Genomic DNA, 26,940 nt, shown 5'->3' on the forward strand with positions numbered 1-26,940 from the left:
CAAAACATATTGTACACCTACATAATGTTTAGCAGACATGATATGATTGTAAAAAAGAAAAAAAAGATGTGTCTGATTGCTCATTTTGAGGGAGCATGTGAACAAATGTCCTTTTTTAAGTTATTTTGTTGGGGGAAAAAAACAGTCAACCATGTATAGTTTTCTCTGTTTATAAAGTTTCTCAATCAGTGTTTTTGCTTATACAACCAGTGTAAAATGCATTTTTAACGTGTTTTTCATGATTGTAAAAAAAGGTACCCCATTTTTTATTAATTATTCTGAAGCAATCAGTGTGTGTGTGTATGTATGTATATATATATATCTCTCTCTCTCTCTCTCTCTCTCTCTCTATATATATATATATATATATATATATATATATATATATATATATATATATATATATATATATATATATATATATATATATATATATATATATATATATATATGTGTGTGTATATGTATATATATATATGTATATATATATATGTATATATATATATATATATATATATATATATATATATATATATATATATATATATATGTATATATATATATATATATATATATATATATATATATATACGTACATACGTACATACTGTATATATCGGTTCGATTTCATTGCTTTGTATGGTTCTCGTTTTGATTACCTTCAGTGAAAGAAAATACTGCATTCAAATCCTTTCAATCAGTACAAACACATATTTATCTATTTATTTTAATATTTGAATCAAGAATATTTATGTGCTCCATTTTACATGGCGTACCTCATGACATTTATTTACTGTTTATGTTGTCCTTCGATTTGTGTTATTTAACTTACAATCACTAGACAGGGTGTACAATAAATGGTTTGGTGGGGGATAATATTACCTTCTATGCCTTTCCAAAACAATCAGAACATTCAGCTAATCACTCCAGCAGTCAGCCCCTCATCATTTTAATGATTTCTGTCTCCACAACCAGTCAGATCTACAGCACGTCGCTGGTTTTTCTTTCCACTCAGAAGCAGAACATGAAGCAATAAAATGATTTTGCAGGAATTTTGTTGTACCACTGTAAACACTTGTTGTCATCGCACCACTCACGCTTGATTATGTGAATGCCAAACAAAAGTTTACAATTTCCTTTTCCTGAATTTTTTAAAGATCTTGTATTTGATGTACTATATAGATATATGTGTATATATATATATATGTATATATATATACATATATATATTCACACACACACAATGATGATACTACTAATGTTATTCACAAACAGATGATTAATAATTATAACAATGATAATAATATAAATGAAGAAAAAACTATATAAAAAGCAATAAATTATTTTTCAGAGTTGTATTTTAGCTCCTATTGTTGTGTGATTTTTGGACTTGACCCATTACCCAGTCGCTGGTAGCTAGTATGACTCCATTCCAGTATCTTGGCATTTCATCACCGTGACATTACCCTGTGCGGTAAACACTTGATTGTCCCCGCTCCCACCTCCTGCTCTTCCCTTTAAGATGTAATTGAGTCTATGTGATTGTAATGCACGCATTACCTTGTGACATCTGTGCAAACGTGACTGACTCTTAACTCCACCCTGTGTGTAAAATGTGTCGAGTTGAAACTGTTTGTTGTGTAGTGCATGGCTATTACAGGATGACAGTCGGTACAGTATATACCACTTTGGATATCTGCCTCTCAGCTGTCTTAACTGGCAGATTTTAAATGACATTCTATAAGCCTAGAGAAAACTACTCAACAATGTATCGCATGCCGCACCACTTTCCATCACCACCCCACCCCTCCGCACACCACCCCCACTCACAGTCCAGATATCACAGCGCTGTCAACATGACATAAAAGGTAACCTTGCGGTTTCTGGTTCAATTAATATCCCGTTTCTAGCGCGAGCCAAGTAATGAGAGAACCAGCTTCCATCACAGGAAGGAAAAATCTTTTGTATGAAAGCTTTGCTGATCACAGGCTTCCTTTCATGAAGTATGACTGTGGAGACAAGAAAATGGCAAATTTTATTGATGCAAAGAGGAAAAAATTGGTCGAGGGAAGGGAAAAAAAAAAACAACCTTTACCTGTGTTTTACATTGCTTTACTTTTTTGCTGTCTGTATAGCGTTTGGGTAATGGTGTCGTGTCCCATTTGATAGATGTGGCTTTAATCATTGTAATAAAAAAATGCTTTGTAAATTGCCTAGAGTAGCAATATATTATAACACCTTATGGTTCAAATTTCAACTGTGGCGGACTTTTTAATAATGTGACCTATTGAGGACTTTGCCACTGCTTAAACGTTTGTTGGGTAATAATGTTTCTTTTGGAAGGACAATATGTGTATGAGCAAATGTATGTATGTGTGAGTTTGTGATTTTAGGCAGGTATGTGTGTGTTTCTGGATGTGTTTGTGTGTTTGGGGGGGTCGCTCTGGGTTGTTACCTGTTTGTGTCCTATCCACGTTGCCTTCTGCCAAGTCCTTACCAATGCCTTTGTGGTTCTACCTATTGTACGACTTTCTTGTGAATTTCATTTTTTATGTGCAATTCTCATCAGCCTCACCATGCCAATAAAGGGAAATGTGTTTGAAAAAAAAAACGTTCTCTCTTTCAGTGGCTTCCCTATTATCTTCCTTTCCTTGTGATGAATGTCCCCTCATCAAGCACTGTTGTACCACTTTCAGTCAGCGCTGCGGAATGATTATGATTTGTGCTCTCTCTGATTACTATCAAGGAGACATCCTTGAAGTTTTTAAAAGGAAGATTTAAAAGTTTTGAAAACAATGCATGCTGTAAATGCGGATTCACAATAAATTCATCATCCCTCCCTCCTGCGCTTATATATCAAAGTGTTGAATGAAAGCTGACTGACGCAGGAGGAATGACACAAGCCCATCCTCAGCACATCTGTCTCTCTCTGAAGTTTCTCCCCTAATAAGGAAACTCAGCTTAATTCAGAGCAACTTCCCTCTTTGATATTCATATCACCTGGGAGAGAACACTGTAGTCTTTGTCTGTGTCCACAAGTTGACTCCACACCATGAGTCTGCAAGTTAATTAAAAAGTTGGGGGGAACAATTTCATTAATGCGATGGAGAGCTATAGTGAGTTGATGGTGTGCTTGATATTCAATGGGGCTTAATTATGACTATAACAACCCCCCCGTATTTCTTTAACACACACACACACACACACAAACACACATCTTAGCCTGGGAGCTGGGATCACACCGGGAGCTTCCACCATGTCCCTTTCTACTGGTGCAAAGAGAAATATGGGAAGAATGTGCATTAAACTTTAAGGTTGGGGGGTCTGATTGTGTTTTTTATTAAGGCCGCTGTTTAGCCCCGGAGAAGAGAGTGGCTGGCTTTCATTTTGGCTTGGCTGCCGCATTACAGCGGGAGGTCTCCTTCTGCTTGCCCTTTCCACAGAATGAAACTGTCCCTGGAAATCTCTCTGCTCCCTGTCGGCTTTTTTTCTCTCCCACCTCTCTCTTTCCATCATGATAGGATGGCTTTTTTATCCGTTATGTGTCTTTTTTATTATTAAACAGTAGATAAGCAGCTATCTCTACTCCAGTTGGAAGTAAGTGGTAGCCTTGGAGATAATGGGGTTTGATGGGGCTGGGCTCTCTGTGGGACAAACACTGAGATGTTGCCGCTGAGTTGTGTTGCTCTGTATTTTATTTGGCATCAGGCTGTGGCTGCTGTGTCGGATGCTGTTGAAATCCCGAAAATGGCTCTCACTATTCAGCCTTTGTTTCCAGCTATGTGACAAGAATGTGGAAATGGTTAGTATTTTGGTGGGCAAGCAGTAGAGAGCAACTTGAAAATAAAAAGCCTGCACAATTTTGCCATCTCTTTTATGAGGATACCATCCTTCTACTGCCTGTCACAATATCGTGTAAGCAGGTTAGGGTGTGGAAAAAGCAGTCTTTGATAATAAGATTCGACTACCTGAGACTAGTTAATTAAAGCCTGTGGGGTGGAACATGAGCAATCCGACCGGTAATTTACTATCAAGAACTCTTTTTCTTTTTTTTTTTTATTATTCTCAGCCTCGCACAAGATACATCAAGAGTACAAATTTCCCTTCTGTATCAATAGAGAACAACTGACATTGAAGCAACAACATTTCTCTATGATTCTATCACAATAATTAAAGTTAGGTGACACTGATTATCTCTGACTACAACACTGGCAGAGAGAATTAAAAACAAGATTATAACGTGCCAGAGACGTAGGATTAGGGAGCTGTTGGCGATGACAAAATAACATCAAAGAAGCGATGCCAGTATGTGATGCTGTGTTGCTGAGTTCTTGCCTCTAGTGTCCCCTCGAGGTTTCTCTTTGCTCAATCCCCCAAACTCCTCTTCACTTTCTGTCTCTCTCTTGCCCTCTTTCTCTCTGTCCCTCTCGTAGCCTTTTATTTTTAGAGGAGTTCATATAAACTGTGTGTGTAATACTAATCTGTTGCCAGGCAGAAATCGCCGCTCCTGGAGTGCTCAAGTGAAGCAAAACCAACAAGACTTTGCCAGAACCGGAGGAAGAAGCAAAATCTTGAAACATTGTGATATCATGACTGCCATAGCTGCAGGCAAGAGGCTGTTATTCCATTCAGATTGCATGTACAAACTGGGGATGATTGGTTAAGTCACATAGCCTGTGGTGTTCTCCTGCGGTTTCTTGACCCGTCATCTTGAGTGCAACTGTGCATTTCGTGCCCATCATCTCTGAAAGTGGTCTTTGATGAATCAGAACAGAATGAACCACTAGATGTTGTGGGCCTCCATTTATTGAAACGCTTCTTTGTTAGCGCCATTTTTTTCCTACAAGCCTTCCATCGTATGCCACCTTATGGGAGAAGATAATGACTGTGCTATTAAAATCACAATCTCCCTATCCAGCATTCTAGTTTCAGCAGTTTCTGCTGTTAAAAGAGTAATGAGGAACAGAAGGACAGTATTCTTCTTCCCCTCAAACTATCAACTTTGGGGACTGAATGTATTCTTCGCTAGATAATTAATGGCTACAGACAAATGGTGGTTGATTGAGCGACTCATCCCTCTATTTTCAATCACCATCTGCTGTGTGTTGCTGGCAAAAAACAATGTTAATTACCTCAAGTGTGCCCAAGACGTGGCGTATTAATTAGAACAACAAAAAAGGGAAACCTAAAAGATTCCAGTGTTTAGTATCTGTAATGATGTGTGTGTGTGCATGGGTGTGTGTGTTCATGCTAATCCATTGTTGATGGATTAGCATAGGAATCAAATCCATGTCCAAGGCAATCATTTGGTAATTTGGCCTTTTGCTCATTTACTAATAGATCAGTGTTGCCTTGACGTATCTACGTTTACCTGCTTCCTGTGCCTCGAGGCCATGGCAGGCCTTTAAGAATGCTGTGGCAGGCAACTCTGCCACACAGAAGGTACGTCAGCAGAAAGACGAATCTCCACTGCAACCACGGGGACAGCCAGCTGACAGAGAGCGTTAGGGCTCCGGATGCAGACGGCCAGGCTGTTTCTGAGCGCACATCACCTGACCGAAAAAAGGAAGACGGAGAGAGGAAAGAGATGAAGCAGGACTGACTTGACGTGACAAGGCTGCAACAGCACTCTTTGGGCCGAACTTGTGATGGCACCCTGCAGTCCCGTCCCCCTCACGCAAAGTGTGCAGGTGGTGACAGTGGATCCTGATAGGCCCGCCGTCACAAGGCCGTCGCTAACAAGCCGATGTGGAGAGCAACATGTAAATGTGATGATGTGAGCAGCATATTATCAGTTATTATTTGGCAATCATGGAGTAGCATCAATAACAATTAGTATAATTTCCATGACTTCAGCACTTAATGACTTCATTCAGAATACTGACAAATCAAATATGCTTATTTCCCTTATACAAATGGGTCATTTACAGTCTTTTACAGACTCGATTAAGAACATCAAGTACTGCAAATACAAAGTAGCACACGATCAGAATTACAAAATGACTTGAGCTTCAATATACACAAGTATATTGAAGTATTTAAGACATAAACACCTCTTAAACACTTCACCATTGCCATCATTCTTTAGATCAGTGGGTCTAAACCTTTTTTGCTTGTCACCTCTTTAAATGAAGCAATGTCTAAAACATTAAAAACTTGTTTCCTCTTCTCAGACATTTATATTTCATTTGAATAATTTTGAGAGGCCTGAAGAGGTAACACTATACTGTATTTCACAGGAAATTTTATTAGACCCCTTAAATTCAGCTCACGACCACTCATAGGTCCCAACTCACACTTTGGAAACCACTGCTTGACAAAGTATAAAGCTAGCTATCTAGGTTTTATTCTTGTTATTTAAACTGTCCCATACTAGTTGGATCTAGGCTTCATAATGGCTCCATTCAAGCATTCTTGATAAGGTGGCTTGGAAAGAAAGAAAAGCTGAGTACTCTCTCCCTCTCTATGTATTCTCTCTTACTGTCTCTCTCCCTCTCTCTCTCATCTGCTCCTTGTGTTTTTTGCAGAGTGGTCTTGGTGGATCGCTGAGTTGTGTCTAAATCCAGTTCCCAGCTACAATGTACAGTCTGCGGCAAATGGCTCCGTAATGCAATCATTCATTCTTGCCATCCTGCGCTCCCGTCCATAAGGCTAATGATATTCTGTAACTGTCCTGGGTTTCCTGCCTGTTGAAATCATGAATGTGAGAAGTAGGAGAAAGTAGGGAGACTACTGCTTAATTAGAGGGCCATGATCAAATTCCAGGGTCTGGAAACATCTGCCCTGTAGTGCCCTTGAGCAACAGACAGAACCCCTGGCAGATCCAAAGAGGCTGCTGTATCTGACCAACATATGGAGTGTAGAAAGTGGGTAGCAACAGGGCATAGTGATTACGGCATTTTTCTTATTGTGCTGTTCCTTTCTGAGCTCCGTTCAAATGAACGGCTCATCGTTCTTTTTCTTTTTTTTTAAGGGGGCGGGGGATACTAGGTTTATCTGCAAAATAATCACTAGGATAATGACAGGATAAGATCAGATTCAAACTTAGACATCCTAGCAATTAATTTAATTTCGCATGTGCGGACTAGGTTTAGCAGCACTAAATTACTCGTATTGCCAGACCTAATGTCAAGGATCTGCATTATAAACATTACACAAGGTGATGCCATATCCCTCTGCTTTGTCAATGAATTTACTACTTTGAATTTACTAAATGTATTAAATGTATTCATACTGTGAGGCAATTCACTCTCAAAATAAAAAACAGTGACGATTTCTAGTGTCTGTTGAGTCAGCCAGCCAACTTGAGCTAATGCTTTCTAGAGATCGTGGGATTTCCCAAACTAAAAAATATAAACACAAAACTGCCTTGCTAGCTCAATTTTGTTGCTGTAAGATATCTGCTGAATGGACACATTTAGTTACAACGTCTGTGAACTTCACATGTATTTTTAAGCTAGTAGCGCTGTGTCACTGACTCACCGGCACAGCTGATGCCAGTGGATGCCAGAGCAGCTGAACAAAGTTTCCATGTGATCCAAAGGTTTCCAATAACTCCAAAGCGGTGTAAAGTCCAAAAGTCAAAATTTATTGAAAAAAGATATATATAATAATTCCAAAATTCACAACATATTTTTATCTAACGAAATATTCTGCTTCAATCCATGTTTGTTGGCATTTAACCATTCAAAAAAGATTTTCACTGGTCACGAAACTGTTTGTTCTCTGGCTTTCTGCCAACAAGGGAGGCACGCACCGGAGAATTATTTTTAGTGATGAGCCATGCTAATTTCAGCACATTCTAAAGATTACTTGGTCTGAACTTCTTGTTATGTTTGGTTTGACATAGAGGGGAAGTGGGCCAATATACTGGAAAATGTTCAGGGCCAAAGATGAGAAGCTCAGTTTTGTTAGGGTTAAGCTGAAAGAAGTTTAGTGACATCCATTCCTTTATAGCAGCTAAACAGTTGTGGAGAGTGTCTAGGTCAGTGATTCCCAACTAGGGGTACTTCTGCAGTTGCCAGGGGTTACGTGGAAAGATTGCGAAGTAGCTCAACTAATTTGAAAAAAATAGAAATTATGATTTGATTAAAAGAATATTTCCACATATTAAGGCAGCTGTATCACCTGAACAATACTGTAACTGTTACTTGTTGCAATTATGCAAGAGTGTGTAAAAACTAGTTAGCAAGCAAGCACAGAAGTCTTAAGGTAGCTAAAATGGATAAATTTAAATAAATAACTAAAAGTAATGACTAAGCTAACTGTTGCTAAAAGTATTGGATAAACGGTTGAAATAGTTAGCCAAAAGTAATGGATAAATGGTTGGAACATTCATCTTGACTCCAAGTGGTAGTAGTATGATTGCTGACCAAACCAACCTTAACAATGACACTTCATTGTATGAAAAAAATGTTGCAACAATATCCACTTTTATATAATCAGTAGTGTTATACATTTGGTACATGATAGATGGGAATCGATGAAAGGGTACGTCAGTTCTTTTCACAGGGCTGTGGGGGTATCTTAGACCAAAAAGATTGGGAACCACTGTTCTAGGTTACTGAAATCACCAGGTTTTACTGAAATATAAAGTTGAGTGTCATCCGCATAACAGTGATGATATACAACCAAAGTGACTTATTATATGGCCCAAGGGGAGCATATATAAAGAGAGATGAGGATGGAATGATCGATGGTTTCAAATGCAGCACTTATATCGAGTAGAACTAAGATGGAGTGTTCCCCTCTGTCAGCCTGCATGCAAGGATGTCATTTGTGACAGTTTCAGTACAGTAGCAAAACAAGGTTTATTTGTGCACCAACAGAAACAGGTCTTTTTGTCAGTTAGCAAGATCAGGAGCCTACGGCCATGCTAGTATCTCTGTGAGGCTATACTTTGGCACAGTGGTGCTTTGAGCTAAATGCTAACATCAACATACTAACAAGCTCACAATGACAAAACTATAATGTTTACCATATTCACCATTTTAGTTTAGCGTGTTAGCATGCTAACATTTGCTAATTAGCAAAAAAAAACAAAGTACAGCTGAGGCTGAGGGGAATGTCATTACTTTTGAAGATATTTGGTCAAAAACCCAAGTCTTGGACAAATTTAAATTTTGTGCTGATAATGACACTTGAGGAAGTCTTGAGGATTAATCACCTGGGGACCATGAATGTCTGTACCAACTGTTGTCCCAATCCATCCAGTAGATGCTGAGATATTTCAAAAGATAAGTGAAAACTTTGACCTGCTGGTGGCGTTAGAGGAAAAGTCAGGGGACCACCAAAGTCTTTAGGATTCATCATCCGGGCACCATGGATATCTGTACCAAATTTCATGTCAATCCATCCAATAGTTGTTCAGATATTTCCATAGAGCCATGCCACTTGCATGGCTAATATTAATCATTTGTGATGTAACCAATATTTGGCTGCTGAGGACTGGATGACAATTTTTTAAATACATTTGGAAGTGGTGTTAAAGGAGAACAAGAGCTAAATTTTTCAGAGTTTCCATGGCTGACATACAAAAAGAAATGACCACAGTGTATTGAGTCTCTTTGATTTTGGCTCCTCAGATTCTCTCCTCTGATACATAAATAGCATCAAATCAAGAAGATGTCCTGTCAAATTAATTACTCATTATCACCATATATCCTTTTAATCCTTATTCTGTGGGCACCATTACAGATGAAATGCCAGTGTTATCCCAAAGCATTACAGATGCATTTTGTAATGGAACTTTCTTCTGTTTGGACTGTCAAAAATTTCAATCCAAATCGTTCTGACTAAAGTGCATTAAAATGCACGGACAGTCAAGCTATAATTACTGGGCAAAAATACCCCATGTCTTAATCCACATGGTAATAACGTAATTAAAGTGGTGTTTCTTGGACTTGGTAATCTTCTGTGACAAGGCTTACAATTCAATTAACCCCATTTTAACACTTTGTTTCAACTTCCTGTGAGGCTAATTTGCTTTAAACTTACTTCAGTTGCTATAATTATGCCTTAAGAAATGTCCAATTTCTGAATTATCAGTTGTTTATGTCAGTGAAGCACTGATTTTCAGTGGATGGGTTCTGCTCTTATCCAGTGGGATGCCTGAAAGAGAATTTCTTAAGTCTGGCTCCTAACAGAATGATAGCTTTGTCATTTAATATAATTGATCACTACTGATGTGTTAGACTTGTTGCAAGTCATACAAATTCAACTGAACTCCAGAGCTGAATATGGAAAACAATGCTCAATCACCCCTGAAATCAGGAGTGAAATATTTTTGGAATTAGAAATAGTCTCTTATTCTTTTTTCTCTGATTCTCTTCTCTGTAAAGTTGGATGCATCCATGATGAGAGAGTTTCAGCTTGATACAATTTCCGATAATCTCATAGTAGAACCAGAGCTGCACTCCTCCTGACATCTACCAAAGCCAGCCACGGATCTAACCCATTTAATCACTCCTTTCTTGTTCTCTTTCTAAGCTCATGCTGGCTGTGACATATTGAGCCGGCAAACTTTCCATGTTCTCTCAGAGAAGGTCACTGGGCCAGGCCCAATCTAGCCTCTGAAACTGAGCCAAGATTTCCACTGCTGTCGTTCAGATTAGTATTAGACGTGAGCGCCTTTCCTAAGCAAATCAGACAGTGTGAAGGACAGAACCATTCTTCCATTCTAGCACGCCTGCTTCTTGTTAAAGAGAGACAGGGCAATAAGTTGTAGGACAAAGGGAAGTTTGTGGGAAGTCTTCACATTTCATGAATGCTTATTTTTAAATGTGACAAGCCGGTTTGTTGTGTTAGTTGAGGAGCAATTGTATTACACTGACTAGAACTATAGAAGCTGTGTATGTGAAAAGTGGCAATACATAGGCAATATACTTAATACACACAATACACAATAGTTGTGAGTATGTTAAGAAAGTAATTATGTTCACATGCTTGTTCCAAGAAGTGCGTTTTTATTAATAAGTGCCGAGTAAGGTTTGCTGATATTTATCTTTAGGACAGTTTCATAGCAAACCATCAGAATCACTTGTTCCACCAAGCATAATCGCATGTAGGAATTTCTCTGGGTGACAGTGGTGCAGCCAGGCACACACTGTATTGAATGCTGACACACGATACAAGAACAACAGGATCTAACATTCACAGCTAAAGGACAATGCAGGACACACAGTGTACGGTGCAGATATGTGAGCGTAGCACACTATGTCTGCATTGTGAATCTGACACCGTTTGGATATAAAAACGGGACATACTGTAATTCAAGAGTTTTGCTGCGAGCATGAACAAATTTTGTGGGTGAATTGGTATCAATTCAGCTCCATAGCACTTGGAAGGACAAACTTGCACCTGGACTCAATCAACGTTGATTAGAGAGTGGCAACATGCCCACATGCACACAACACAGCTGACATGGCACACTATCCAGTTGTGCACAGGAGAAGTGATCAAGCTTCCAGACTTGTAACTAATGCTTTTCCTTCATAATTTCATATTTAACTTGCAAATATCCTAAAGCGTGATATGTCTTATCTCACACATCAGTTGAGAGCTGGAAGCCCCTACATGATCAAGACCTTTAAGTAAGTTCTGCATTTATGTGAGTAGCAGTGAGTAGCCTCACAGAGGGCTAGGCACTGTTTTGCAGATTTGTGTAGCTTAATTGGAAATCTTGTGTCAGTTATTCAAGTCCCCTGTGTGTTTGGTTATGACTTACTGCTTTCCCTGATTTCACTGAGGGGTTCAATTCAAAGTTTAGCTTTGTTTTTGTTTTTTCAAAACTGTCCATGTGTTTGCTGTTGCATTATTATACCTTCAATCTGTAAATGCTAAGCAGTAAAAAGAGTAAGGACAAATATTTAGGTTGCAGTGTTTCAGAAAGACAGGTTGGTTTTAGCCCTGCATGGTAAACAAAATTCAAGATTTCCATATTGTCTCACTATAAAAGTACATTCAGACAAGTTTGCAGCAATCTGGACCAAATGGCAAATATTTTAGCATAAACATTTTGGGTTTATTTTTTTCGCATACTTTTCCCACATATTGAAGCCGCCATCTTCAACAAACCCTCTCTTTCTGAACTAACAGCTTTTAACCAACAATTATTATCCTTCTTTCTGTGCTTGTTTGCCTGGTTGCTGCAGACTCCCATTTTAGATCCCTTGTCTGTGGACTTGTTGGCATGCCGACCGGATGGCTCAGTTTTGGGATTATGTCAACGCCTTCAGCAGACGCTATTGCATTACATAAAGAGATATGCCATGCTGGAGAGCTTCTACTCACTCCTAATGTGTGCATTCTGGCCATGGGCAATGACTTCACATCCAGTCCTATCACTGACACGGCAACCAAGGATTCTGGGAGTGTTCCCAAAGCTGTATTGCATCACTTGTCAAAGGTAAATTCTGATTGAGTTACTTGAAGTTGTATTAAGCGATCTGTGACAACTGGGGGCAGAAAGATTCCTCAACAAACGCACAGAAACAAGCTTTGAGATCTATCTATCTATCTATCTATCTATCTAGTGCTTAGGGCTAACACATTAACAAGATGTCTTAAATGTTCTTATTACATGTCAAATTTTTGGAAGTTTCTATTCTAAGTTAAAGTTATCCATTTTGCGTGTTTGTACTGCAGATCCCACTGAGAATCCAACAGTCAACCCACCCGTCTGCAGCTCAGTGCAGCTTTGTAAACTTTCAGCTCACTGGTCTGATTTTGCTTGTTGGTGTCCCAACAAATTCTACATAATTTGGCAGCTGGGCCAGGGCCTGTGTAAGGATTAGTGTACATCAATACCAGAGTAACATTTCCGCATTAAACTGTCTAAAAACGACTAGACCTTTTTGTTATATATTTTGTTGAGTTGTGTACTTAAATTATTCCAAATGTTTCCAACAATATTCAAAACCAGAGAAATCCGTAATTTTATTCAAGATAATGGTGCGCTTCATTTGGCCGCCTGTCAATGGCATCATATTCCCTTTACCCGCTCTAGTTGCTATAACTGCCGGGGAAACATGGGATACGTCAGGGGAACGAAGTCGGAAAACACATTATTTTTTTCATATTGTTCTTTGCTGCAGCACCTCTTTTCACCCTCTGTCTGACACACTCCGTTTTAGCTCCTGTCTCTTTGAGGCCCCCCTCCTTTTTAAAAAAGCTCAGTCTGCCCTGATTGGTCAGCTCCCACAGGCCTCAGCAGGCACCACCCAGTGTGTTTCTGCATCAGCTCTGCAGGTGTTTTTACAGCCAGGACTCACTATAACCAAGTTTAGCTGCGCTTCTACTGTGAATATCACATAACCGCTTCTAAACCAAAAATTTTACCACCACGTGTTAGAGTGGGAATCTGATCCAAAATCGTGGAGAAATTGACGCTGTCTACATTTTGACAACAGGGGTTCAGCCCTGACAAAACATAGGAAAACGTTTATTAATACGGAAATGGTGGTTCCTTGAACACCCTGTTGTGTACCAAGCACACTGCCTTTTTAATGCAGTGGGTTTATATACACGTCGCTGTGATTGGGTAACACCTGACACACCCACCAAATGAGAGAAAACGTGCACATCTTTGCACGCTGTTTGAGGAAACATGTTGTTCAACCTGAAAACCGTAGCAAAACAGTGCACACCATTTTCAGACTGAACGTGTCCCAGCTAATGTTAACTTAGCTGGCCCGCAGCGAGCAGCTGCGCACACGCCCCTTTGATCAGGGTGTGTGTTGCCATGTTGCAGTAACAGATGGGTTGAAATTGTATGTAGTGTGTGGATGTGTTTGATAGACGGGGAAAACAGGAGTAGTAGTAGTGACCTACAGAGCCCAGTGAAGTAGAAAATATTAGTTGTTAGCATGTGCATGTAGCATAGTATGTAATGTAAACACTTACAGCAATTACCAGGGTGGGGGTAGAAAGTACGATGTGAAACATTTAGTCAAGCAATTATTTCTGGTTAACAGGCAACTAATAAACCCACTAAATTAATCATTAGTATAGTAAATACTGTAGCCAGTGTCCCCATGTGTTATACTGACTACACATTAGTTTCATCAGACTAGTGACACCATAATGAGCCAGCAACCTGCATGGAATAGACTTTATCCTGTAAGTTACCATGTCAACATAACTAAAGGAATTACTGATGTTATAAAGTAACTTGCTGATGTAGCTGACAAACTGCTCAGTGATCAAAGTATCTGCAGCTACTGTGAGGACTGTACTGTCCATGTTTCAGAGTAACTTGGATCTTTTCACTTGAAGTTTTTATTTGTCAGACAATTATTGCCATATTTATGCTTTAAAATGTTTGTCAGAGATGCGAATTCTGTTTGATACCCTTTTAAAATACTGTAGAGAATTGTGTACAGCATGTATTGTGATCTGTCAACACAATAATAAAGTTTGACTGTGAAACAGGAATGTCTTGTTGCTTACATACATTATTTACGACCTGTAGTAAGTGATTGCTAGCAAAACTTTCACGTCTTCGTAGTCAGTGTTGTATGTATTTTGGTCACAGTCTCTCTGTATATTTTATTTTTTATTTTTTTAACCCTCCTAAATTAAAGTAGCAAAGCCATGACTTTTATGTAAACTGTCCAGATAATGTCCTCCATCGAGGTAGAGGGTTTCTTGTGTCAGCTGGTAATGGAGCTCTCAGGTCACAGTGGTCATTCTGATGTGTCTTCCTGTGGATACTCTGACTTCCTGAAGCTGTTGACCACTGTGTTGTCTTCAGGTCGTCGCTTGACTGAAGCACAACACCTGCCAAGCAATAACTTCCTCCTCTGATGGGTCCAGGAACACCTGAGCTTCATCAGGTCACTCAGATGATCTGTAAAATGTGGTAGATTCAGTGTTGTAAGACAAATACATGGCAATATTATAGTATAAGTACAACTACTAAAGGCTGCAACAGTTCATTGTAGCTCAAAGTAGTCCTAATATATCAGGCTAAAAACATGCACTTGTAATGTGAGGCTGAAGAGTACTACAGTGTGTCTCTGTGGTGGGTCGGTCTGGTAGACAACATCCCTTGTTGCAGGTAACTAGTGATGTGCTGGCCTGTGTGCAGTAAACAGAGTTGACACCAACTTCATCTCAAATGTGTAGTTATGGTAATAGCTACACATTGCAATAATGATAATAAATCATTTATTCAATTAATTAGAAGAAACTCATTATACAACATTTGCCTTTAACTGTAACTTGTGTTGTGACATAACCGAAAGCTTGCAAATACAGTGTAATATAGTTCCGGTGCAAAAAGTGACATTTTCCAAGTGAGACTTGGTGTTGTTTTTAATACAGTGTGAGAATATATGACTAGGAGATGTTACACTGGAAATGCACTAATGACACTAATATCATCAGTAATACAAGTATTGCAGCAACGCTAAATGTACCTGTGAATCAGAATGGTCTTATTAGTCTTGGCTTGACTTCACACACACTGCCCAGTGGGCCACTACAGCTTATGCTATGAGCAAGCTAGCTGCTGGGTGCTAATCAAAATTACACAACATTGCCAAGCAAATGAATTTCTGCAGTTTAACCATTATTTTTCACACAGCTATATCGTAACCTTCAGGGCATGTCTATCAAGTACATTTACATACAGCAGCAACACACACACACACCAGCATAGCTGAGCTAGAGGTGCAGTATAAAGTTCCACAAAATGCAACATGAAAAAACTGTTACCGGCATCCAGCTTACTACTTTAGTTGTTTAGGTGGCTTCAAATGAGGCTTAACGTTCAGAGTTTTTCTTGACTGTCCGTTAGTATTACAACATTAGTCCAACATTGCCCCAGCCTGTGTAGAGTGGGAACACAATGGTAGACACAGCCGTGCAACATGCTACACCAAGTTCAAAAGGCTAACCCACAAAATAAACAGTAAAACAACATAAAACATAGCAAAACTTACAGCTTCCAAGTTTGAAGTTGGGTCACGGACAATCGATATCGATCCATCCTTGAGCTTGAACCGTTACCAGCCCTCATTGAGAAAGCAGTAAAATGCGCGCACACATTCCAGTTTTCCAGTTGTTGAGGGGACATTTTTATCACATTTCCATTCAAAATAAAGTGAATCCACCGGGTCTTCGCTTCCTCAGATAAAGACTTTGTGCTGGTCTATGCAGCCAACAACAGAGTAGTTCCTGTGCTTAGTTCTTAGCTTTGACATAATGCTAGCAGGCCCGGTGCTTGTAAGAAAAAAATGGCGTACCTTTGAGAAGGTAGTTCTCAAGCTGTAGGTGGAGAGGGTGGGCCGTGCTGGGGGTATGGCTGAGGGTGGTGACTGTATGGTTGTGACATCACAACCTTACGGAAGTCCAGACAGCTCATTTAAAGGCACAGTTTTTCTGAATATGGGCTGTGTGCATTTCTCTGTGGATTGAGCATTTTGATACTTTCACAGTATTTATATAGCACCTAGACCTACTTTATAATAAAAAAAGACATGGAAATCTCACTTTCTACAATATGGGTTGGGGCCTTTAATACATTACCTTGTCAGCGAACATTATTTCTGCCTGAGTCACGTCAGATAGATTTTCATTGGTAATGGTGGTTGTTTAACAATGAAGACAACAACCCCCTTGATCCCACGTTATTTCATGACATCATCAAACTACGTCTTTTGTTATTGTTTTGATGTGAGAGACCCGTAGTGGCAGAAATTACACACTGTGCGTTTAACTGTGTACATCTTGCCTGTGTTAAAGGAAAGATTCACATTTTTTCAGGTCTATTGTAAGACAATACTCACATGCCTATATGTACATTGAAAGAGGTACTGGTTGCTGCAATCTTTCCTCTTCAAGATACTGGCTGTTAAGAGATCCGTTCCTAATGTGATTTTAAATATAAGAGATTGGAGACAAAATCTACAGTCCTTGTTTTGTGTAGTTCAGCCGAAGCTAATATGAGGCTTCAGCAGTCTGAATTTGAGAAAAGTCGCAGTGTTTTTAGTATAATATTCTCTTTGTGTTTCCCCGGATAGTAGTTTCTTGCTGAGCTGCAGTGTAGGAATAGTAGCACAAAGAGGGAATCTCATTCTGTCCCCCATCCCTTACTGTACATCGGAATTGTGTTAGGAGGGTTTTGCAAGGCCAGCATGGACAGGTGGAAGATTTGCAGTGACAGGTAACTCTTTCAATGTTCACACAGGCATGTGAGTATTGATATAAAACAGACTTGAAAAAATGTTAACTTATATTAAGACAGAAAACGCTATGATAAAGTGTAAAGCTGTCTGCTTAGAGGTGCCTAGGTGTCTTGGCAGAAATGTTGTGTATCACTTGACTTTTTCTTGCACACAGAAAAAATATGCATATGCTAGCGCTGTCACTTTCTCAAATAAGTAATTAGAACTATGTTATTTGTCAGAATTAATTTGAACATAACCCATGTAGTCCTATCATAAACTAAATTGTAGAATTAACATTCTGTTCATTTGTGGCAAGCTAACGTTAGCAACAAGCTAATGTTATTATGAGGCAGTTGCATTTTACAAAAGACGAACAGACTTACATTTATCCACAAATTTTCCATGGTGTTGAATCCAACATGCTACCTCATATTACTATGATTATCTGTTCAGCACGGCTTGTTTTTCTCCATTTTGCGTTAGCAAATAGAACGATAGCCTTTTAGTTGGAGTAAGGCACGTCCTGTTACGCTTAAATACACTGTGTGAGTTTTGAATTTGAACAGATCATTACAAATTTAAAATTTAATATCTCCCATGTTTAAACTCTAGTTTATATTTAAGATAAAAAGTGACAGCTTTGTGTGCACGCTCCTAACATCCAAAATTCTCTAGAGAACAATAAAGTGTAGTGCATTTTATTTTATGACACATGCAAGCCTTTCTCTCAATAAAAATCAATTTTGTCCAGGTCTGATATCCCAATGGAGGCACAGCAGGTTGTGTGATGGCAGAGAGGAACAGGGTGGAGCGGCTATTTTTACCTGAAGCCCAGGAGTGAGCTCAACACAGAAGGTGAAGCGGGAGGAGAGTGGAATTTGGGCAACGTTTGGGAATGTGAATCGGGTAACGTTAATCATCTGGACAGCAGAGACATTAACTGTGCATGAAGCTCGGTCTCTGGACATTGCATGCACTGTTCAAATACTGACAGAGGACATGTTGTGTGTATGTTTTAGAAGCAGAGAGAGGAAGGGCATGGTGTATTTCTGTGTGAATCTGGGAGTAAGAGAGGACATACTGTAGTGTAATTGTGTGTGTTTGTGCGTAAGGACAGGACTCAGCCTGTGCTGAGGTGATATACAGTGCCCCTGACTTACTCTTGTAGATGGTGTGCACTTTGCTCAAAGCTACACACCCCCAAAGGAATAGATTGTGTTTTCCAACTCACTTTTCGGGTTGGGAAAACACACTGATGAAAAAGGATGAGGCTATAGCAGCACACTCGGTCTTCGCGGCAGCCCCCGTCACACACTAACATCATTACAATTTCAACTCCAGTGCCTTCTAACAAAACTCTGCATATTTACAATGTGTGTGTGTATCCACTGTTGTCTTGTTAAAATTTTACAATGGCTGCTGAGCGCCTTCGCATTTTGAATGCAATATTGTGCCTTAATATGCCCTAGTATAATGCCTACAGATTTGGAGAGTGCTGATACGGCACATTTCGCTGTGGAAGCATTTGAGTCGCACGAAAGCGGAGCGTTCACCCCTGAGAGAGCGAGGGGGCTCACCTTTTGTTATTATTTTCGGAGGCGCCGATTCGTGCTGACCTACTTTGGGAGCAGGGATTGTTGAGGCACAGAGCACCAATGCAAATGAAATCTGTTGCTTCCAGCCTGTTGGATTTCAAGGATTTCCAGGCATATGATGCAATTGGGGAAAAAAATTACTAGGTGTCATATACTTACTGCAGTTTCATGGATACTGTCATCTTTTTATCTGCTTTTTTGAAGCTTATGTGGATTCATCATTATTCCATATTTTCTGTGGCGGTTGTTTTCTTGGCAAGATTATTGAATTGGTGGCCTTACATCAGTTTGAATTCTTGACAGCAGCCTGGTTGGTTTACCTACAAAACCTTACATGAACCTGCTCAGCATTGCAAATGACAATGATCACACTGTGACTTGAATGCGACATGCCACCTGCTTGACAGGTAGCTGTCAAAAATACCTGTCATTCTGTCAGCTGCACAGCCTCACCACTACCATCAACTCCATGTTTTTTATAAGGCATTTTGGTCTACATACTGTTTCTCTTAAAATGATGTCATTTTGATGGGGCAAGTGCCATCATGGAGTGCTGGAGAGACTGTGACCAAAAACTATCAATATGAATTACAAATACTTTCAAGAAAACATTTTTTAATTTCTATTTTTTAAAAACCCTATACTTATAAGGCTATGTTCAGTTTTTTATACAACTAACTATGGTGCATTTTATGAATTGACACTGTTTTCAGCAAAGGGAAAGGTAGGTAAAACTTTAAGTTCAAGTGGGTTTATCCACACAGGGTGTATACCACTGACTTTTCAGACTTTAAAACCTTTTCTATCACGCTTTTATATACATGCAAATACAGTTCCTTTTGAATTAGTGACAGCACCCACATGCAAAAGTACTTGGAGCTTGACAATGTCTTTTATTATACACTGTAAATGTAGACACACGGTTAGCAAGTGGCCATTTTTTGGTAGGAAAGAGAATCAGAACCCAGAGTGCCGTTGCCATCCCTGCAGGGGATGGAGTGCTCTAAATGTGGTGTGGCCTTTGTAGCCACGTGTGAAATATGATTTGGTGAAGGATGTCATTTGAAGGGGCCCAGTTCTGCAGTTATGACAGCCCCCAAGCACTTTCTCACAGTCTCACTGTCTTTTCCACCGCCTCTGTATCGCTGCATCTCTCCACTATCTTATCTATCCTTCACACATTCTCTCACACCTTTTCTCTCGCTCACTCCTTGCCTCCCAGTGGCTCTTTTATTGGGCTGCTTTAAAGCCAGATGTTCCTGTGCTGCGAGGATGAGGGAGACGGGGGACAGCGGCGAAGGGGAGTGGCAACCAAATGACTTGTAGCTTCAGAGTAGCTCATTCCCTACACAATAGACCCACTTTCTCTCCAACCCCTCTCCCTATTTTTTTTTTACTGCATATCTCCATTTTTCATATCCTTCATTTTTACCTCCTTTTTATTTTCCTATTTCTTTCCCAGGATCTCGCTCACATTATACACCCAAAACACACCCACATAGACAAACTAACTTTCTCTACCTCCCATCTGCCTGTCATGTAACGCAAGCGACCTAGTTCTAAGTTGAACCTACTATTTGATTTGAATTGGGAAAGAGGCTGTAGTTGTGATTCAGGCTGTCTTCAATACCGCTGCGCTCCACGCAGGAGATAAGGTGTGATCTCAGTGGCCTGGCCCTGTTTTCAAACCCAGATAATTTTCAAAAAACCCAGATAATACTCTCTCAAAATCAGATTTTCTATTTTTATAACTGAAAACTGGCACACTGGCTTTTTTATTCCCTGTCAATTTGTCTGCACTTCAACAGCTCCTATTTTTGCAGCTGCAGTGGATTTCTCCTGTACTGAACTTTTGCACAGTGTAGGGGAATGAATAATTCTATTTTTATATTGGACCCATAGCTGTCTACTAAAACGATCCCCTTGAATATCTGGCCATGAATCAGGCTGCCAGACTTCCTCTCACATGATACTCCTCACAAATGACATGATTAATAAATACAGAAAAGTGCGTGCGTGGGTGGGTGCTTGTGTGTACATGAGTGTGTATGCATGCTTTTTGGGTTCATCACTGCAAATGGATTCGGACCTGTTAGGCATTCCAATGAGCTGCTACGATGGCGTAATGAAATCATTACCCCTCACAAAAATTTAGTTCACATTAAGAAGATGTCTTGCAGTGTGTGTGAGGTTCCGTGCAAATGTGCACCTTAATCATGTCACGTCTGAGCATCGCATGATGTTTTTGTTGTGGGTGTGTGTAAGTGTGTCTGCACAAGTGTGCGTGCCTGGCATGGTGAGGGTGCAGTCCATCAGCAAACCAACGAGGGAGAACTGACGCAAGTGCGTGAGAAAAGGTGGCAAAATGATTTCTCCGACACAGATCTGAGATGAGGTTTGCTGCCATAACCACAAAGTAGCACAGCAAATTTCATTCACGCGTCCTTGTTAAACAGGTGGTTCTGGAAGCTTGATGACGTTGTGACTACTTGTGGGTTATATAGTGGCTACTGTTGGCTGTGGTTAGATTTGCTTGTGGCAAACGGATATGGAGAAGAAAGTGGTATTGGCGTTGCCTCTCAGTCAGCAGAACAAGGTTATACAATACTGGATGGTGTGACACAGCCAATATATTTTCCACCCATTTTAGTTTGAGGGGGAAATCATTCGAATCATATCGTTTGGTTCAAAGATTCGTACTCAGTCACTATAAAGTTTGATCACTTTTTTTCCCTAATCACTGTTCAAATTATAACAAATTATGTATAACATTTACTTAACAGACAGTTTAGAGTATCTTTAGGTAAGGTACTAAATGTTCCATTATCTTGCCCTCATCATATCCATCATGTAAAGCCATGAGAACTGCTTGTGAATATACCAAGACATGAGACTATTTGGTATGCACAACATTTGAAAATGGTCTGGGATGACTGATTTAAATTTTTCATCCGTCTCTTGTTTTTGCTGTAAACAGGCTCATGCAGCTCTTGTTCTAGAAATGCTGAAGCCATGGGCTTGTTCACCAAGACGAGGCTAAATAGTCTGCATACACTGTCAAATATACCATTTTATACTGGCTACATTTTTACATTTTTGTTAGGGCAGAAGTGTAAGGAGAGCATTGTCTTTGGTGTACAGATGAAGTAAGTAGACTCAGGAGAAGAAGCAACAAAGCAGGCATTAGAAATACTCCATCCTGGACTTAGATAAATCCTTATCTAAACAGTTTTGTATAACTAGCACACTTCAAAGATGCTGAATACATTAGTTTTAGGGGGTGTTATTCAAATTTGTTGATCCCTTTCGGCCCTTCATAAGCATATTAATAGTATTTTGTCACACAGATGGCTTCTGGTCATTGAGGCATAATCAAACAATGAATTGCAGTGTGCCACCATAAATGGTTTAAAGCCAGGACAAAACAATGTAATATTTATGTGTTAGAGCCATTGTTCTGTATTGCATTATACTATATGCCTGTTTTTGTAGCTTATAAAGTGACAGTTCTAAGTCCTTAATTTGTGAGATATGTGTATTCTATTCACAAAATGAAACTATGGTGTGAGTTTTTTCTTTTGTATTAAGGTGATAATATTTGGCTAATTTTCAGGTTCATAATTTTATTTTGGGGTTTACATGGTTTAATTTTTAAAACACACCATATTTTTCTCATACTGCACATTGCTGCAGTACCTCTCTTCCCCCCTGTCTTTAATTGAGTGGGGCATCTCACTTCTATCCGATCTTTGTTGGGAGCGCATGCGCAGTACCTAGATGAGGACTACTGGCCAATCAGAAGCAGAGTAGAGCAGGTCCTGATCAGCAAGGTAGTGTGAACCAAAACAATGCCGCTTCAGTAGGTAGCTATGGCTTCAGTTCTGCCATACAACTTGAACCAGCTTTACGACTTAGACTGGAGCAAGAGTTTCTGAGTGGCAAGTTCTTATTTGTAACAAATTTATCTTTCATAGGTAACATTTTAACTGTGCACTGTCTCTACATCACAGTAACAAATTTATGCCCATTGACTGCCTGGAGGGTGTCTAACATTATTTTAATTTCATATTTAGGTGTACTTGTGGAAACTGCTCAATTCTGCATCATGACTCGTGCTACATAGTGACATAGATACGTTACGGAAGCAAAGGCTGGACTACAATCAAGTTGTTTTCAAGCAGTTCAGGAGCAGCGTGTCCTGTGGGAAAGGGTAACTCCCTTTGGGGTAGACTTCGGGCTTTTTCACTTACATGCAAAGCTATTACATGCACAAAAATATATATAGTACAAAAAAGCCAAAAATCATAATATGACTTTAACACTTGGCCCATTAGCTTTATATAAGAGTTCCAGCAGCCCGGTGATAAAAAGAACTATCTTGTGTTTTTTTCATTCAAAGTAAATACTTTGATGTCTTAAAACTCACTGAATGTGAACCACTTTGCAGTATGATTAGCCATGGCAATGCATATCTCCTAGGATATCTGCTAAATCGGCGCCCCGCAAATTCCAGAAATATTACACACAACGCATGCTATGCTATGGTATCAGTTAAATCTGTGCAATTAGAATCTGAGCATTGCCTCTTTGGTAGATTCTAGAAGTGAATCCATTATTTATGTATTTTAATGTTGGGGAGTGCTAATTTGCAATAGTTTCATTAAAAAGGCAACAATAGATTAACCGCACAGAGAGATCAATTTCTTAAAGCATCCATTTGCAGTATTGCAGGGTGTTGATGATGCTGTGTGTGTATTCACATTTGTCTGAATGCTTTCATGTGTGCAGTGCGAGAAAGATTATTTAAACCTGCTGTCTGTGTGTATTGTCTCCGTGCTGGGCAGCTCTAGCTGTGTGTAGAAATATGCGGACACAGTGTGTGCTGGCTTTTTGATTTGGCTTGCCGCTGTGACACTACCTATAGGATCAGTGGGCCTCCGCCACTGAAACAAACAGCAGTTAGGAGATAACACTGAGAACCACTACACTGCCAATCAGAGGGTGAAGATTTAACCTTGCAAATTACACAGGTACAGGTATAAGATTTGATAAGAATGCATGCACAGGAGGCAGATCAATACATTTTTATATGTAGCTATGTTTAGAGCATTTGATCTGGCAAGAAGTTGTTTATGCAACTGTCACTGTTGATCCCCCTACTGCAGTCTGACACAGACAATTATTGTATATTTTCACTAATGTATAAACACTCAGACACAGTCACATTTCTCTGTTAATGCTTCCCAGAACATACCAGCCGATATAATCGATGGCTTTCTAAAAATATTTAGACTAGAAAGGATCAATGTGAGAGATCATACCCATTCTATGTATACACAAATAGACCACTGATGGTACTGAGTGCCCTCAGGGCTCTATGGTTATGTTGCCTTGCTGTCGAGGTGATGCTGCTGCCATTGTCAGTGCGTATAGCCACTACTACAATATCTGGCTCCTCTTTCCTCGTGCACACAGAGATTTTCACATTTCATAATGCAAGGTTGAGCTTGTCTCGCAGAATATAAAACCTCGGGCTTAGAATAATGCCTGTGAAAGGCGACGCGTGCCCTGTCAGGATGTACTTTTCTATCTACACTCCCATGCCAAACTTTCTAACCCAGCTGTTGTCATGTCGTTTGCATTGGGCTTTCTTGTGAAGCCATTTGATCGCTATCTCACTATTGCTGCACATAGGGACGTTAAAGCAGTCTGGAAGTGTCAACTGTAGTCTGTTGATAGCACAGCAAATTACCAAAAATTTCCATTCACACTTTACTAAGGTCGTTCTTCTCCCATTTCACTAGGCCCTGTTCCAGTGTTTTTTGTCTGTTCAATTATTCATTTCAGTCCAGTGTTTCAGATAATCTGTTAAATTCTTAATCAGATTATATAAATAACACAAGCTTGTTTAATTTGTTTGTTTTATTTTGGTTTCACAGGGTTATGATCCACTGAAAGGGGTCCACCCTACCTTGAGTGTGTGATGTTTTTTTTCTGCTGTTGTTCTGTCTGTGATGTTAGGGTAGATCAGCTGGTTATTCAGGGATAGTGAAAACAGGTTTGCATCAATATGTCCTCTTAGCAGCGAGGGGCTGGGCACTATTTAGATGTAGGAGGATAGGTAAAAAAGTAGTTCTGCGGTGCACTCATCGGTATTCAATTCAATTTTATTTATATAGTGCCAGTTCATAACAGAAGTTATCTCATTACACTTTTCCTATAGAGCAGGTCTAGATTATTTACAGAGATCCAACAATTCCCACCATAAGCAAACACTTGGCAACAGTGGCAAGGAAAAACCTCCTTTTAAGAGGCAGAAACCTCGAGCAGAACCAGACTCGATGGGCGGCCATCTGCCGCTGCTGGTTGGGTTGAGAGAGAGAAAGAGAAAGAGAGCAGGAGGAAAGAGAGCATATAGTAGCACAATGCAAATTCCACATAGAATTTTAAAATAATTTTAAGGTAGTGGTAATATTAATAAAATAATAGTAATAATAGTGATAGGAATAATAATAATAATTTCAGCTGCGGGTGTTGAGAAGGAACATGGGGGCAGTAGGTGGCCCGAATCATAGATCCAGACTCTGCAGCTCCAGAGGGAGAAGTGCTTACTGAAAGAAACAAAAGGAGAAGGAGAGAGACGAGAAAGCACAAAATTACAGGAGAGAGAAGATGTTGAGTTAGTAACATGCATTAATGGGATAAGAATGCGTACAGATGGAGAGGGAGAGGAGGAGAGCAGTGCATCATGGGAAGTCTCCCAGCAGTCTAGGCCTATAGCAGCATAACTAAGGGATGGTTCAGGACTCACCTGAGTCAGCCCTAACTATGAGCTTTATCAAAGAGGAAAGTCTACTCTTAAATGTGGAGATGGTGTCTGCCTCTCAAATCCAAACTGGGATCTGAGTCCACAGGATAGGAGCTTGATAGCTGAAAGCTCTGGTTCCCATTCAACGTTTGGAGACTCTAGGAACCACAAGTAACCCTGGAGTCTGGCAGCGCAGTGTTCTAATGGGGTAATAAGGTACTATGAGGTCTTTAAGATACGATGGTGCCTGACTATTAAGAGCTTTGTAGGTGAGAAGGATTTTAAATTCTATTCTGGCTTTTACAGGGAGCCAGTGCAGAGAGGCTAATATTGGAGAAATATGATCTGATCTTCTTCTCAGTACACTTGCCACAGCATTCTGGATTAACTGGAGTCTTAAGGAACTTATTGGGGCATCCTGATATTAAGTAATTGCAATAATCCAGACTAGAAGTAACAAATGCATGGATTAGTTTTTCTGCGTCATTTTGAGACAGCATGTGCTTGCTTTTTGCAGTGTTATGTAGGCGAAAGAAGGCAGTCCTTGAAGTTTGTTTTATGCAGGAGTTATATGTCGGAGGATAATTCCAAGGTTCCTTACAGTGGCACTGGAGGCCAGGGCAATGCCATCTAGAGTAAATCTATCTTTAGATAACGTGTCTCAGAGGTATTTGGGGCCAAGTACAATAACTTCAGTTTTTAACATCAGAAAATTGCAGGTCATCCAGGTTTTTATGCTTGAAGTTTAGCTAACTGATTAGTTTCATCTGGCTTGATCGATTAGATATAATTGGGTATCATCCTCATAACAATGAAAGTTTATGGAGTGTTTCCTAATAATATTGCCTAAAGAAAGCATATATAAGGTGAATAGAATCGGTCCAAGCACAGAACCTTGTGGAACTCTGTGACCTACACTGAGGATTCATAATCAATGTTCAAACTGAGATCGATCTGATAGATAGGATTTAAACAAGCTTAGTGCGGTTCCTTTAATGCTAATTAAATATTCCAGTCTCTCTAATAGGATGTGATGGTGAATAGTGATCAATGGTAAGATCTAACAAGACAAGTACAGAGACAAGTCCATTATCTGATGCAATTGTCTCTGTGCTATGATGCACTCTAAATCTTGACTGAAAATCCTCAAACTATTGTTATTTAGAAAGTTACACAACTGATTGGCAACTGCTTTCTCAGGGATCTTAAAGAGAAATGGTTTAGGGCAGGACGTGATGAATTTTGTCTCTAATAATTAAAATTTTATCATTAAAGAAGCTCATGAAGTCATTACTATAGGAGTGCTATAGGAATACATGTCTCAATGGAGCTGTGACTCTCGGTCAGCCTGGCTACAGTGCTGAAA

The 26,940-nt window shown here is 39.6% G+C and overlaps 2 long non-coding RNA genes across 2 annotated transcripts; one reads left to right on the forward strand and one right to left on the reverse strand.

Moving 5' to 3' along the window:
* The first annotated feature begins 11,391 nt into the window (after positions 1 to 11,391).
* LOC122870029 lies at positions 11,392 to 12,844 on the forward strand. Its single transcript, XR_006376480.1, has 3 exons — positions 11,392 to 11,591; positions 12,153 to 12,406; positions 12,646 to 12,844. It is a non-coding gene; the product is annotated as an uncharacterized LOC122870029 (long non-coding RNA).
* Positions 12,845 to 13,784: 940 nt separating this feature from the next.
* On the reverse strand, positions 13,785 to 16,211 carry LOC122870030. Its single transcript, XR_006376481.1, has 2 exons — positions 15,945 to 16,211; positions 13,785 to 14,848 (listed from the first exon to the last, which is right to left on the reverse strand). It is a non-coding gene; the product is annotated as an uncharacterized LOC122870030 (long non-coding RNA).
* Positions 16,212 to 26,940: the final 10,729 nt, after the last annotated feature.

The sequence above is a fragment of the Siniperca chuatsi genome, linkage group LG22, assembly GCF_020085105.1.
Source record: "Siniperca chuatsi isolate FFG_IHB_CAS linkage group LG22, ASM2008510v1, whole genome shotgun sequence".
Lineage (NCBI taxonomy): Eukaryota > Metazoa > Chordata > Actinopteri > Centrarchiformes > Sinipercidae > Siniperca > Siniperca chuatsi.